The sequence below is a fragment of the Anomalospiza imberbis genome, chromosome 6, assembly GCF_031753505.1.
Source record: "Anomalospiza imberbis isolate Cuckoo-Finch-1a 21T00152 chromosome 6, ASM3175350v1, whole genome shotgun sequence".
Classification (NCBI taxonomy): Eukaryota; Metazoa; Chordata; class Aves; order Passeriformes; family Viduidae; genus Anomalospiza; species Anomalospiza imberbis.
Genome location: NC_089686.1, coordinates 41810523 through 41822598, shown reverse-complemented (window position 1 = coordinate 41822598; position 12076 = coordinate 41810523). Strand labels below are relative to the sequence as shown.

The 12076-nt window shown below is 38.1% G+C and overlaps 1 protein-coding gene across 3 annotated transcripts in view; it reads right to left on the bottom strand.

The window, feature by feature from the left end:
• The window catches only part of LRRC4C (leucine rich repeat containing 4C), a 486647-nt gene extending 476775 nt beyond the window's left edge, over window positions 1-9872 (bottom strand). For 2 of the 3 annotated variants that reach the window (XM_068193738.1, XM_068193739.1), the window contains exon 1: window positions 8101-9872. The gene's annotated coding sequence lies outside the window, so the exon portion shown is untranslated. The remainder of the gene's footprint in view (window positions 1-8100) is intronic. The other variant, XM_068193735.1, reaches the window with a different exon arrangement.
• Between the last annotated feature and the right edge of the window lie 2204 nt (window positions 9873-12076).

Here is a 12076-nt window from a genome sequence, read left to right as displayed (position 1 = left end):
GATAAAAAGCCCATGTAACCTTAAATTCTTAATGTTTCCTAGTGTCTGTGTATTTATCCTACTAAAATCAAGTGGAACATCAGGGCCTTTTGTAGAAGACATGCTCTTCTTGCTCCAGTGACCTTTTCTCCACTGCTTCTTGTAGTGCTCAGCACTAGGCTTAAATAATTAAACAGGTCTCAGCCTGAAGTGACTTCAGAAATGCACCTGCATTTGAAAAATACTGTTTAGACAATAATTTGTAGAACAACTGGAGGTCAAATGTCTATTCTCATAAACTGATGTCCTTATTGGAAGTACCTACTCATTTCCATTGCCCGAGGGCCTGGACAAGATCATGCAAGGAGCCTTCTAGTACACCAATTACAGTTAAACAATATGGAAAGAAGAACAACCACCAGCAACATTCAGAAGTAAAAGATTTTAAGCTCATGCATGATTTCTACTTAAAAGAAGAGAGCACTCTCATTGTACAATAAGCATTAAACTAGGACAAAATAAACTTAGGAAATAATTATTCATGTTACATTTAGAAATGAATGTTATTTTTCTAAATAGTCATAAATTTAGAAAGCACATTTTGGCAAGTCATGGCTTTTCTCCTCCCTCAATAATAACAAAGTACATATCTACCAGCAAAGTAAACATTTATGAATATCAGAGCAGTAACTTTATTCATCTCTACTTCTGTTTTATCCTCAAGGCCATGACTTTATAGGCTGTCCTGTGTTCTCCTACATTCTCCTACAGTTTCCCTTCCCATATCCAAAAGCATAAGGAAAATGGTGGTTTTGGGGAAGCTTGTATCCTGCTGATATCAACATAAACATTTTAAGTTGGCTCAGTCCTAGACAGAGAAAAAGAAGTAGGTTTATGTCACAGAGATATAAGAGATAAGGAAGTTACTCTTCTCCACTGCTAGACCTCAGAATCTTCCATTACATGCCAGATGGAAAAATCATTTAAATGTTCATGATTCAAAGCAAAGCTTTGATTTCAAATGGGAAAATACAATATATAAAATTAAGTTTTTTGGACAGACTCCTCCTTTTCTCCTCTCTTTCTACATTCTGTAAGTATGTCTAGTAAAGCAAATAAATAATATAATATCATATAAAAAATTAATGTTCGGTGAGACAGGTGTGGAACTTCTCTTTTCATCTAAATGAAAAGAAAAATTGTGCATCTCCACCTACTTCAGACAAAGAATATAATAAGAAGAATTAAGGCAGATTAAGATACTCTTTGAGGCAGCTTAAGACTCTTAAGCACATACTCCCAAGCCAAGTATTTATAATACAAGAAGTCTCCTAGTTACCTCTCTCAACTGTCACTGTTGTCAGTATTGCATAAAGCTGCTTAAACTATAAAGCTGATTGTCAAGGGAATCCCAGTCTGAAGAGATCTTTTGTGGTCTGAGAGGGTTGTGACTTCTGTAAAAGGAGGGCATCGGGTTACTACAGCTAGCCTTGAATATCAATGACAAAGGAGGAAAAGGAAAGCTCACACAAGTCAGACTGTACTCTCTCTCCCTTATCACTCATCTAAATCACATGGCAGTTGCAGGGCAGGAAAGAGCCAAGGAGAGCCAGGGCAATCCTTGCTCCTCGAGGCCACTTTGCTCTCCAGTAAAGAGCACGGACATTGTTCTGCAGGTCACAGGAAAACAAGAAATGCCTCTGAGCAATGCTACCGTACACAGCCCACTCCACTGCGAGCACCCCTGCAAATTTCGAAGGCAAAAACCCATGTGGAACAGGTGTGATATGAAACGTGAAGAGGAGAAAGAAAAGTCTTTACTTCCCGATGACACAGGTTACCTGTACCCAGCCATACATTCCTCTGCATATTCTACAGCTGATAATATAAAGCTATTTATAATTTGTTAGTTTTTGAAGAGAGTCAAAGTTTACACACTTCTGGCATATATTTTTCATGGAAGACATGGCTGATTACATGAAAACTGCCATTGTCAAAAATTCTGAGGTCTAGTTCATGATCTCCAGAAATCACATTTTCTTTTCCAGTAATGAAAACACCATTCAGTTCTATTACATGATACAAATTTTCAATGTATTGGTCACTTGATTTGAGCCTATTTCTCAATACTTAGGCTCTTGCATACCAACTTAGTAAATTACCATTTCTGCCTGCCTCAGTTGCTTCAGGCTTTCTGAATTCAACTGATCTTAATGTTAACTATTTTTAGCTAATGAGAGGAATTATTGCATATCTGAAGAGATAAAGAACATGACTTTAATATTTACAACCCAATTGTGATACAATAACTAAAGAGTCTTTTGTGGGGCAGCACTTCCACCAAGTTCTGTTCCGACTTGAGTTTCATTTTTACGTAACATTTAAGGATAAATAAAATCCTTTATTTAAGGAACTGTAGCTCAAATTTTCTAGACAAATCCAAGCCTTAAGTTTTCAAATCTTTTCTCAAGAGAGCTCCAAATCTCTTATGAAGTTTTCATAATGCCACTCCTGTTATTAGCCTTATTCAAAATAAAAATGGAGACTTGAGACATGACTTATTTCTGAAGCATTCACTTGAAAAATTAAAAACCTCCACAACCCATTTTCTCCCAGCCAAACTGCCAAAACACACTTTACATGCAAAAGGAAAACTTTCTTCCACATGTAGTCTGAACAACACAATCCCTATTTCTATTCTTGTAAAAATAGGAAAGTACTTTTGCTTTTGAGGCAATCTATGAGTTCATCATATTCCACCCTCTTCTCTCCAGTTTTTCCTATTGAACTTTCTGCTTTCCAGAAGGCAGCTACTCTTGCAGCTTTTAAGTAGGCAGATTGTTTAGTTTCAAACTGCATCATTTTCCTGAAACAACCCAGGGTAGAGTGAAGATTTATAAGTTTACATGAAATGCACCTTTACCATGAAGGACCCCAGAGAAAATGAAAAATAGGTTGAAATGAATGCAGCCCCAAGATGAGAGCCTCTATAGAAAGGCCTAAACCTCAGAACATTCACCATTCGCTTCACATAATTCACTAATGATGTTTTCAAGAATGTTTAACTGATGAACAGTAAGTAGTAAGGGGGAAAAAAACCACATAGACTAAGAGGTGCCATCCCTAGATTTACATAATCATGCCAAAATGATGTCTGTAATGTATTTAATATGACTAGTATAGAAGCATTGCTGTTCTTTCTCATTTGCCAATTTATTGCTGGGACATCAGAAAAGACAGTAAAGTTCACACACTGGTAGACAAATTTCAAAAAGCAAAGATTCTATAAAAAAATATGCCCACTCCTTGATAGGTCCATGTTGCATTTTTTCCTACAGCTAAAAAAGAGAAAGGAGAGGGCTTCTAATGCTCCCACAGGAAGTTAAATGAAATTAAGCAAACATTTCCAAAAAAGAGTTACTGCCCTCCCTCTGCACTTGTCATCTTTCCTTCACACCAAATCAGCAGTTTGTTTGTTTTTTTGTAAGCAGGACAAATAACAGGACTGGAACTTATTCTGTAGTTACTAGTACATGCTGGACTTAATGGGTTTTTGACATAAATTTAACCTACTAAAACAACATCTAAAATTACCAAAGAGATTGGAATGGGCCTCATGGAAAAATCTGCTGGCCACGGGTCACAAGGTCAATGATATGTGAAAAATACATGAAGAGAAGTCCTTCATGGCTGCAGTTACGAGTTTCATTTAAGCATGCTTTTGTTTGACACCTTTCTGTTCACCTCCGCAAGGCACAGAATACAAAGACTACTTACCACTGATGGCCAGTTGAGTAAAGAAATTTTGGCAAATTACAAAACAATTGTCAGTGCAAAAAGTTTCTTCAATACACACTGGGAAGAGACCTAGATTTCTTGCAACAGTTCTGCCTCTGCAGTATCTGTTCTGACAAAGTCTCCAGTTTCTGAAGAAATCTCTGCCCACCATCCTCCCCCAGGATCAATAGGATTCTACCTTATGTAACCATTCTAAGTTTGGCAGCAAGAACTCTTACACAGCAGCATCTTGCAGATTGTGAGAACACCAAAAAGCTAAGTTTCCTCCTTGGCAAAACGAAATGGCTGTAGAAAACTCAGCATGCCATCGGGTCATTTGATCTTCCCTTTGAGAATTTCACCATTACTACCTGAGCAATCTGAGAAGTAACAGCCTCTGGAAGCAGATTCCCACCTGTATATATACACCATGCTCTCAACACTACTCTTTTGGGCCGCTCCTGAAAGCTACAATGTCTTAACATATTCTCTCATTTTTAAAATGTTTGCTATACAACTCAAAGGTACATTAACTTCTGCACTAATTTTAAAAAATATTAGGAACTCTTACTATTAAAGGATGCCTTGTTAGCTACCTCAATCTCTGAAAAGACAAATAATAAATAGCACCATAATGGGTGTCTTCCCTAAACAACCATATTAGCTGTCTTTTAGACAAGCTAAAAAATTAAACAAATCTCCCAAATAAATTTCACTTTCACACTTCCAACTAGGAATACTGAAATTGGTTTTAGAAATTGTATTTAATTTGGTTTAGATTCAAGACTCTTAACCAGTGTATTACCTATCACGTTTTCTTGCTAGCCTAGGAAAAGGAATTTTGGAGTCTCCTTCATTCCTAGACCTTATCTTTTGACACAGAATGAAAATAAATGGGAATGAGAGTAAAAGAGAAAGTGGGAAAGAGAGGGGTGGGGTGGTGTGGAATGTAATTTACTTCATTCACCTAACTTGTCAATTCAAAGGATGTATTTGTAACTTCATTTTTCTTCAACTGGAAAAAAAGTAAATTTTACTTACTATTAATTCTTCTAAAGAGTTAAGAACCCTAAATCAACCTTCATGAATTTCCAGTGATCAGAATATTTGTCAAAGTAGTATACCTTTATAAGCGACGTATCCCTGAAAAATTATTTTCTGCCTCCCTATTTCAAAACCAGGCCAGTGTCATCACATTAATGTAAGATAATATTGCAGGCCAACATGGTGAGTCAGCAATCAAAATGACGTGTTCTGCCTTCCCACAGAACTTGTTCTTTTGGTTTTAGTCCTGGAATTGCTGGTACATCTCCTCTCTCCCATCCTCCCCTTACACTTCTGTGCCACTGCATTGCTTCAAGATTGCCTTACCAGTTGTCAGCCCAACTTGTTCCAGAAGAAAGAATTCATGTGTAAAGTACCCTGGGTCTTAAAAACACAGAAACATGTGCTGGAGAAGGTTAATGCCTGGTTGGCTGACTTCAGCAACAAGAAAAGGAAGCTGCTCAATTAACTGGAACTAAGTGAAAAAGAAATTTCTGTTATCTTCCACTTATTCTTAAAAACAACATTTAGATAATTCAGCTTGTGAGAACCTCATTGTACTCATCCATAATCCTACTGAGACACTTTACCTATGACACACTTACTGCCAGATCTGTGCAGGCCTTCCTGTCAAATTCCAGCAAGATGCACAAAGCATAGCAGATTGAGCTCACACAAGCAGCCAAAGAGTACAGAAGAGAAAGCATTTTACACATTAGGTGAGACTGAAGGCATATGGGACATTACACTATGAAACACAATTGAAATTCCAGGATCACTAAATTGAAACAATATTCCTTTTATAGATTTGACTACTTATTTGGGTTTTTTAAAAACAAAAAACCCCCGCACGGTCCAACTGGTGCTAAAGTCTGTTCCCACATAAAACCTGCTAAAACTGAGTATTATTCATTTCCACTCTTACCATAAGAGTAACAATAGTATTAGGAAACAATATTGACCTTCCAAAAACATATTATGTTACATACAATATCATGTATAAGAGATACCAAAATAACCCCGAAAATAGCAAGTGTGACAGCATAATTAAGAAATTAGAAGCAAAATTCCAGAAAGGTTCTAACGAAAACCTACTAAACCAAAACAACTGGGGGAACATGGAAAGAGAAGCACGAGGTTTCCTCTTCAGTGAGCCTGTTTAAATGCCAAATAACAAGCATTTGCTTTAGTCTGCAATATAAGGAGATAAAGAAAAAGCATGACTACATAAAAAACAGATGATTATTAACAGCTGGACACCCTAAAAAGCAATGACATACTTCTTTTCCAGCACACAGGCAACTGTTCTTCCACTCAGTTTAAGGCAACAGTACTAAATTTTATTCTATATATCAGAATATATAGAAATGGGAGTGAAGAAAAATGTGTCGTCTCTTTCACCAGAACATGAAAGTTTTATCTCCAGGAAGAACATTTGTCCCCTGCTTTCATCCAGTCAACATCTCTGCTTTGATAGTCTCATTCAATGCTTCAATTCTAAAACCAGGGTAAGGCTCTAAAATCATGAATTGTCATCTCTTCTCACAAACACACTTTTGTTTTGGCCTTCATTGCCCAGAGACTGTTCCCTACAGTGAAAAGAAAACACAACCCGTTGCCTGGTGAAATAAGATTCCGATGCAACATGCAGTTGGGGATTGAGCAAAGTACAATGTGGGTAAACTATGGCAGACTGCATCCTGCCCAGAAAGAGATCTGGTTGTCATAATCATATACAGTAAATGCACATGCAGCACAGAAGCATCACTTCCAGAAAATGAGGGGAAACACACCTATAACCAGTTCTTCTTTCTTCCTTAATCCATCTTTAAAGCTATTATGCAAAACCAATGGGAAATAGAGGGACTGACTGACAGGATGCAATAATATAAAGTGATTTGATTACTCTGAAGCAGAGCCTTTTCATTAAGTTTTTAGCTTTACAACACAGGATCTATTACAAAGGTCATTATACTTCTTTGTACCAAATAGATCTGATGTGTCTTTGTATTTACAAATCTGATGTAATTCCCCTTTTTTTTTGCATACACACATATAGAAGCCCCTGAACATCTGGTTATTCAGTAGAACTCTATGTTGATCCCGGTCTTTTTACAGTATGTATCCCTCTATGCAGTATCTCAAAGAGATACCATATTCTTCAATATTAGTCATTCATATTCATATAATTGAAAAGGCATGAGTACCTAGCAATTGCACTTGGAGAAAGAAGCATCTTTGAAATGTATTTACAGATGGTTTGCTTACCTCCTTGGGAATGCTAAGTACTATCAGTGCAGCAATAAAAAAAAAAGCTCAACTACAAGAGCTCTGATTCTATTGCAGTGCAATGGTATTTTATTTCTGTTATTTAATGGCATGTTGGGAAAGGCTACAACAGTCATACTGTTACAGTAGAAACTGTATTGGTGGAAGGGGGTGCAAGGGGAGGCAAAGTGCCAGGCTTAAATACTGAGTAGCACCAGATCAATACAACTGATAGATCTCCAGAAATTCTGGAGTGCAATGAACCATACTGGATGAAGCATTTACTTTGGTCACCTGAGTGCTTAGTAGCACCCCCATCCCAAAAATTAATGGCCCACAGAAACCCATTTGTGATTGGCACTTTATACCAGAAGAGTTATTATTGTTTGTCCTACATATTGCATAAACTCTGTAGCCAAAAAAAAAAAATGAAAGCAGCATTCAAAAGGTTAATGAGAAGCAAACAGATGAACTTTCTGTAAGTGGATGCACAAATCTACAAATTTTTATTTTGCTACCTTCTCCTTTGGCTAACAGCAGCAGAAACAGCTTTTTACTTACATATTCATCATTTTAGAGCTGACTGAAATGCAGAGGAAAAAAAAACCTAGACAAGATTTATGAAAATATGGAGGCTTCTACTGAAGATACTGTACAAGCTATATTTCTTGCCCATTTGAGATACTTCCCAAATATTTTAGCTCGTTAATAAAAAGATTTCTTTTCCTAGAAATTCTAATACCTTTGAAATAAAAGGACCTTTCTAGTGCTATTTAGCTAACATTTTCCAGGAACCCTATAGATTATTATTTTCCAAGCATTTTTACTGTGCAAATGGCAGGAGAAGGAGGGGAAAAAAAACCAAAACAGAAAAGGAGGTACAAAGGGGATGCAAATTACAAGTACAGACTTTACAAACACCACACTCCGTATGCACCCAGTTCTAATGTTTTAGCATTTTTCCCCTACTTTAAGCAAGCAAGCAGGAAACAAACAAAGAAACAGAAGGGGTAGACAATCCCCCAGACTTACCTTTAGTACAGTCCCTCTATAAACTTCTCAGAGAGAAATTTAAATTCCTCCAAGTGGATATGAGTCTTAAAGCATTTTTCTTTCTCGAGTCACACAGAAGCAAAACAATTAGTTTTCAGAGGTTCCATTTACTGCTCTTCCATCCCCAGCAAAATGCGTCCAGGAGACTATGCCAAAAGTAAGCCCAGAACTCAAAGGCAATTGGAAAGGGAGCATAGGGGGCTGCTGAAGGACCAGATTGTGAAATTCAGTAGCATGAGCACAGAAATATCCTACTGTACAATATACCTGGCTTCTTGCTCACCAAAAAACTGTAGTGCAAACTGTCAGTAGTAGCCTCCAATAGCTGCTGTGTGTGCTGCAGATGGTATGTCTCACTGTTACCTTCCCAGATGGGTAGAGGATTCAGAGAGCAGCAAAACCAGGGGGTCGCCTCCAAACCAGGTGGATTGCCAGCCACTCATTCACTCAGTCCAATTAATCAAGACAAGAACAGCTCAGTCACCGGAGGTGTCTCCTTCCAGGGTGCACAGGATTATGGCAAGGTTATTAATCTTGCTTTGCTGCATCCCCCCACCCCCTACATTCAGCAGCCTGCACCGAGATGATTGCCAGCTCTGTCTCTGTCCCTGTTCTACTGCATTTTGCTCAGCCCTCTGTTGCTGCAAGTGAAACACAGAGGAGGGAGGAATACTAATAAGGTGGTTAGCTACAGTTTCTTTAAGGCATTCTACATACTGCGTGCGCCTGTGTATATGTGTGTGTGCATTTTCTATGGGGCTATCTGGATTTCTTGGCAGCTGAAATAGGACTTGTTTCTACATCAAAGTCTAAATTAATCTGGATTATCACCTAATGAATGTCGTAGCCAGCAATTGTATTTTACTTAGGATAAGAGGAGGACACTAAATGGTCTAGAAGATTAGGGTGGCAGCAGTAGTTACAGGGGGAGGGAGTGGGGGGTTGGTAGTGTAGAAACCACACAGTCAGAAGAGCATAATCAGTTAGAATATTTGTTCCAAACAGATCATTTTAGCAATGTTTTAAAAGTGATTATTATATCCTGAACCAGTTGGGATTTTAAAATCAGCACTTTATTATCCATCTTCAGATTATGCAGCAATATGCAGAGTCAAGTAAATATTTTTAGAAAAGAAAAGACTTCTGTCAGGAAAAGAAAAAATTAGAATGTCAGTGGAGGCAGACATCCAGCACTGCATTTATGAAGATGCCTGAAATTCCCTCCTTTAGTGAGAATTACTTTGCCAAAACCTTTCACTTATGAAATGAGTTTAGAGTTCTCAGTCCAAGAACCAAAACAGATTTTCCATATATTGCCTAAATAAGTGACCGGCATTGGTTCACGAACCTGAGTATTCTGCTGTGATAAGTACAAGTCCTAGCAGTAATTCACTCATGAAATATGAAAACAGTCATATTGCCTTTGCTTTCCCACAGGTAATTCAGACCCTCTGCATCAGGTTCAGGACGCAAATGCTGATGTCTCACTTGTCATCCATAATTTCAGCTTTTTGCAGCAGATGACACTTCAGACTCCTTCAGGAGACTGACGATTGAGACCCCTTCAGAAACATGAAAGCAAAAATAAACCATTCCTCAGAAGCTGCTCTGGGATTACTACAGTAAATTATGAGAAACTGTTAAGGAACCAGTTCATGGGTCTGAGCAGCCAAATACACTTGACAGAGCTCCCTAAAGAATGAGCTACATGAAATGAGTTTGGTGCATCATATCACAAAAAGACCTACCACCACAAGTTTTAGCTACCAAACTGTAATTGAACACAGTGGAAGTGCTTTGGGGAGTTTTAGGTACACCAACCATGGGATAGCTGGCAAAGCAGCCTGCAGGCACTGACCGTGGCAGTTGTTACTGCTACTGTAGCACAAAGGACTGCAATGCAACAGGGCACTATCCATAAGCACTGTGGCCACAATATTTAGTACTAACACGGAGTAAAATCTTCTACTGTTAAGTAAATCCTGCAGTTTTAACAGCCAGTGAACTTGCAAAGCCACACAGCATGAGAAGGAGGCTGTGGTGCCTGGAAAGAGAAATGTAGGACACAGTTTCAGAAGACAGAAGACCTGCACTGTTTCACAAATGACACATAACCACTTGGGCTTTCATTCACTTTTTCAGCTTAAATTTCTGTATAATTTAAATCTAAAATTATTTATTTATATAAAAGCCGACCGAACCAACAGGAGAATTTGTAAATTGTAACTGTTTTTTCTTTGCTGCAATTATTTTGCTTCTCCACCCTATCCTTTCTTCACACTCCATTCTATTCCCAAACACTGCATGACATCTTATGTTGCTGTTTTCTTGACTTGTGGATCTTGAAGAGAATTCTTACTCACCCACAAACTTAGACACACCTATCCACATAGGAACATGAGCAGCCACAGCATCTTGGACTGAAGATCCATCTAGTCTAAGTTTTGCCTGCATTGGTCACTGTCACTGATCATAAGATCAAGGGAAGCAAATGGTGGCATTTCCCACATACACTGTGCCAACCTTCTGTGCCACAAGGAGTTGCAAAGCCAGAGACAGGAGTGCTCTGCACATTTTAGTATGCCACTCACAGATTCATAGTCTTCTATCATAAGCAGCCTGGACTCATTTCTTCATGCTGAGAAGCCCTGATGCATTTACCTGCTCTTCATATTGAATTTGCTCTATTCAGGCAAACACTCATCACTAACCTTTTCCACATCATGCAATGACCAAAATGCCAGAGGAGTATAGCACTTCAGCGACACTTTCTACTTTGAGAGCATATCATTCCAGAGTACATACTAATGAAGCTAATGGAATGTTCTGTTGTCTAAGACTGTGGTATGAGTAATTTTGGTACTCTCAGATTAACAACTTCATCAGGGATATAACATTTATAGTTCTAACTAGTCAGCTAAGGTTTCATAAGGAAGAGCTCATGTCTAGACCAAAGTCCATTGTGGACAGCTTTTTCCATGACCTTTTTCTAGGTGTAGTCAGAATTGCTTGAGTATATTAAAAAAGCTCCAGAGCTAATTAAATCTATTCATAAATCTAATATTTACAATCCATGGGACTGGAACAACAGCAAAAGTAATTAAACTGACTTGCATTCTAATTTCCATGACACAGAATACATGTTAAAGAAGAAGGGAAAAAAAGATTAAATTTTGCACAAGAAAAAGTTGGTATTTTTGAAATATTCTTCATCATAATCCCAAAGGTTCAGGCAAGGACTTTTGTCCTACCTCACCTGTCCTTAGGTCATTTTTAAAGCCATACTACTGGCTAATTACTTTCATATTAATCAAAAGGAAAAAAACATTCTTTGCACTTCAAGGGGTTTCTTTTGCTTTTTGATTTTGCTTTTTTTTTTCCCCCAAAAACAGGCTGCACTTGGGACATCTCAGCACTCCCCTGATTACTACAGTCTTATAAGCATCTTTGTTTTTGTTCCCCAATTATGGGTAAAACAAAGGCAGTTACACAATGCAATACAAACCAGGTAGATATACCACTCCCTTCCCCCAGCCCACCTCCCAAGGGAAAAAAAAAAAAAAAAAAAAAAAGAGAAACTTGACTTCAGCTCCCTCTCACTCTAGCCCTCACCTCATTCAGCTGAATTTGATGACCTGTCAGTTAATATCAATATCACTCCTCTGAAAACTTCTGAAATTCAGCACAAGTGAAGCACACAAGCTTATTGCTCAGCAAAGCCCTCCACAGAGAAAGTACTGACCCAGCACACATGCTCCCACACAAAAAACCTCCAAAAGCCCCTCAAATATTTTTCCAATATTTCACTTTTTCATAATATTGGCATCATTTGATTTAGTGAGCCCCAGATTCCATATGCTATTTGCAACCAGTTCCCTTGTTTCCTCTGAATTTTCAGTTCCTTTATGAAGTAATAGTCATATTTATGAGTCTGATTTCCACACTGAGAAAGCAG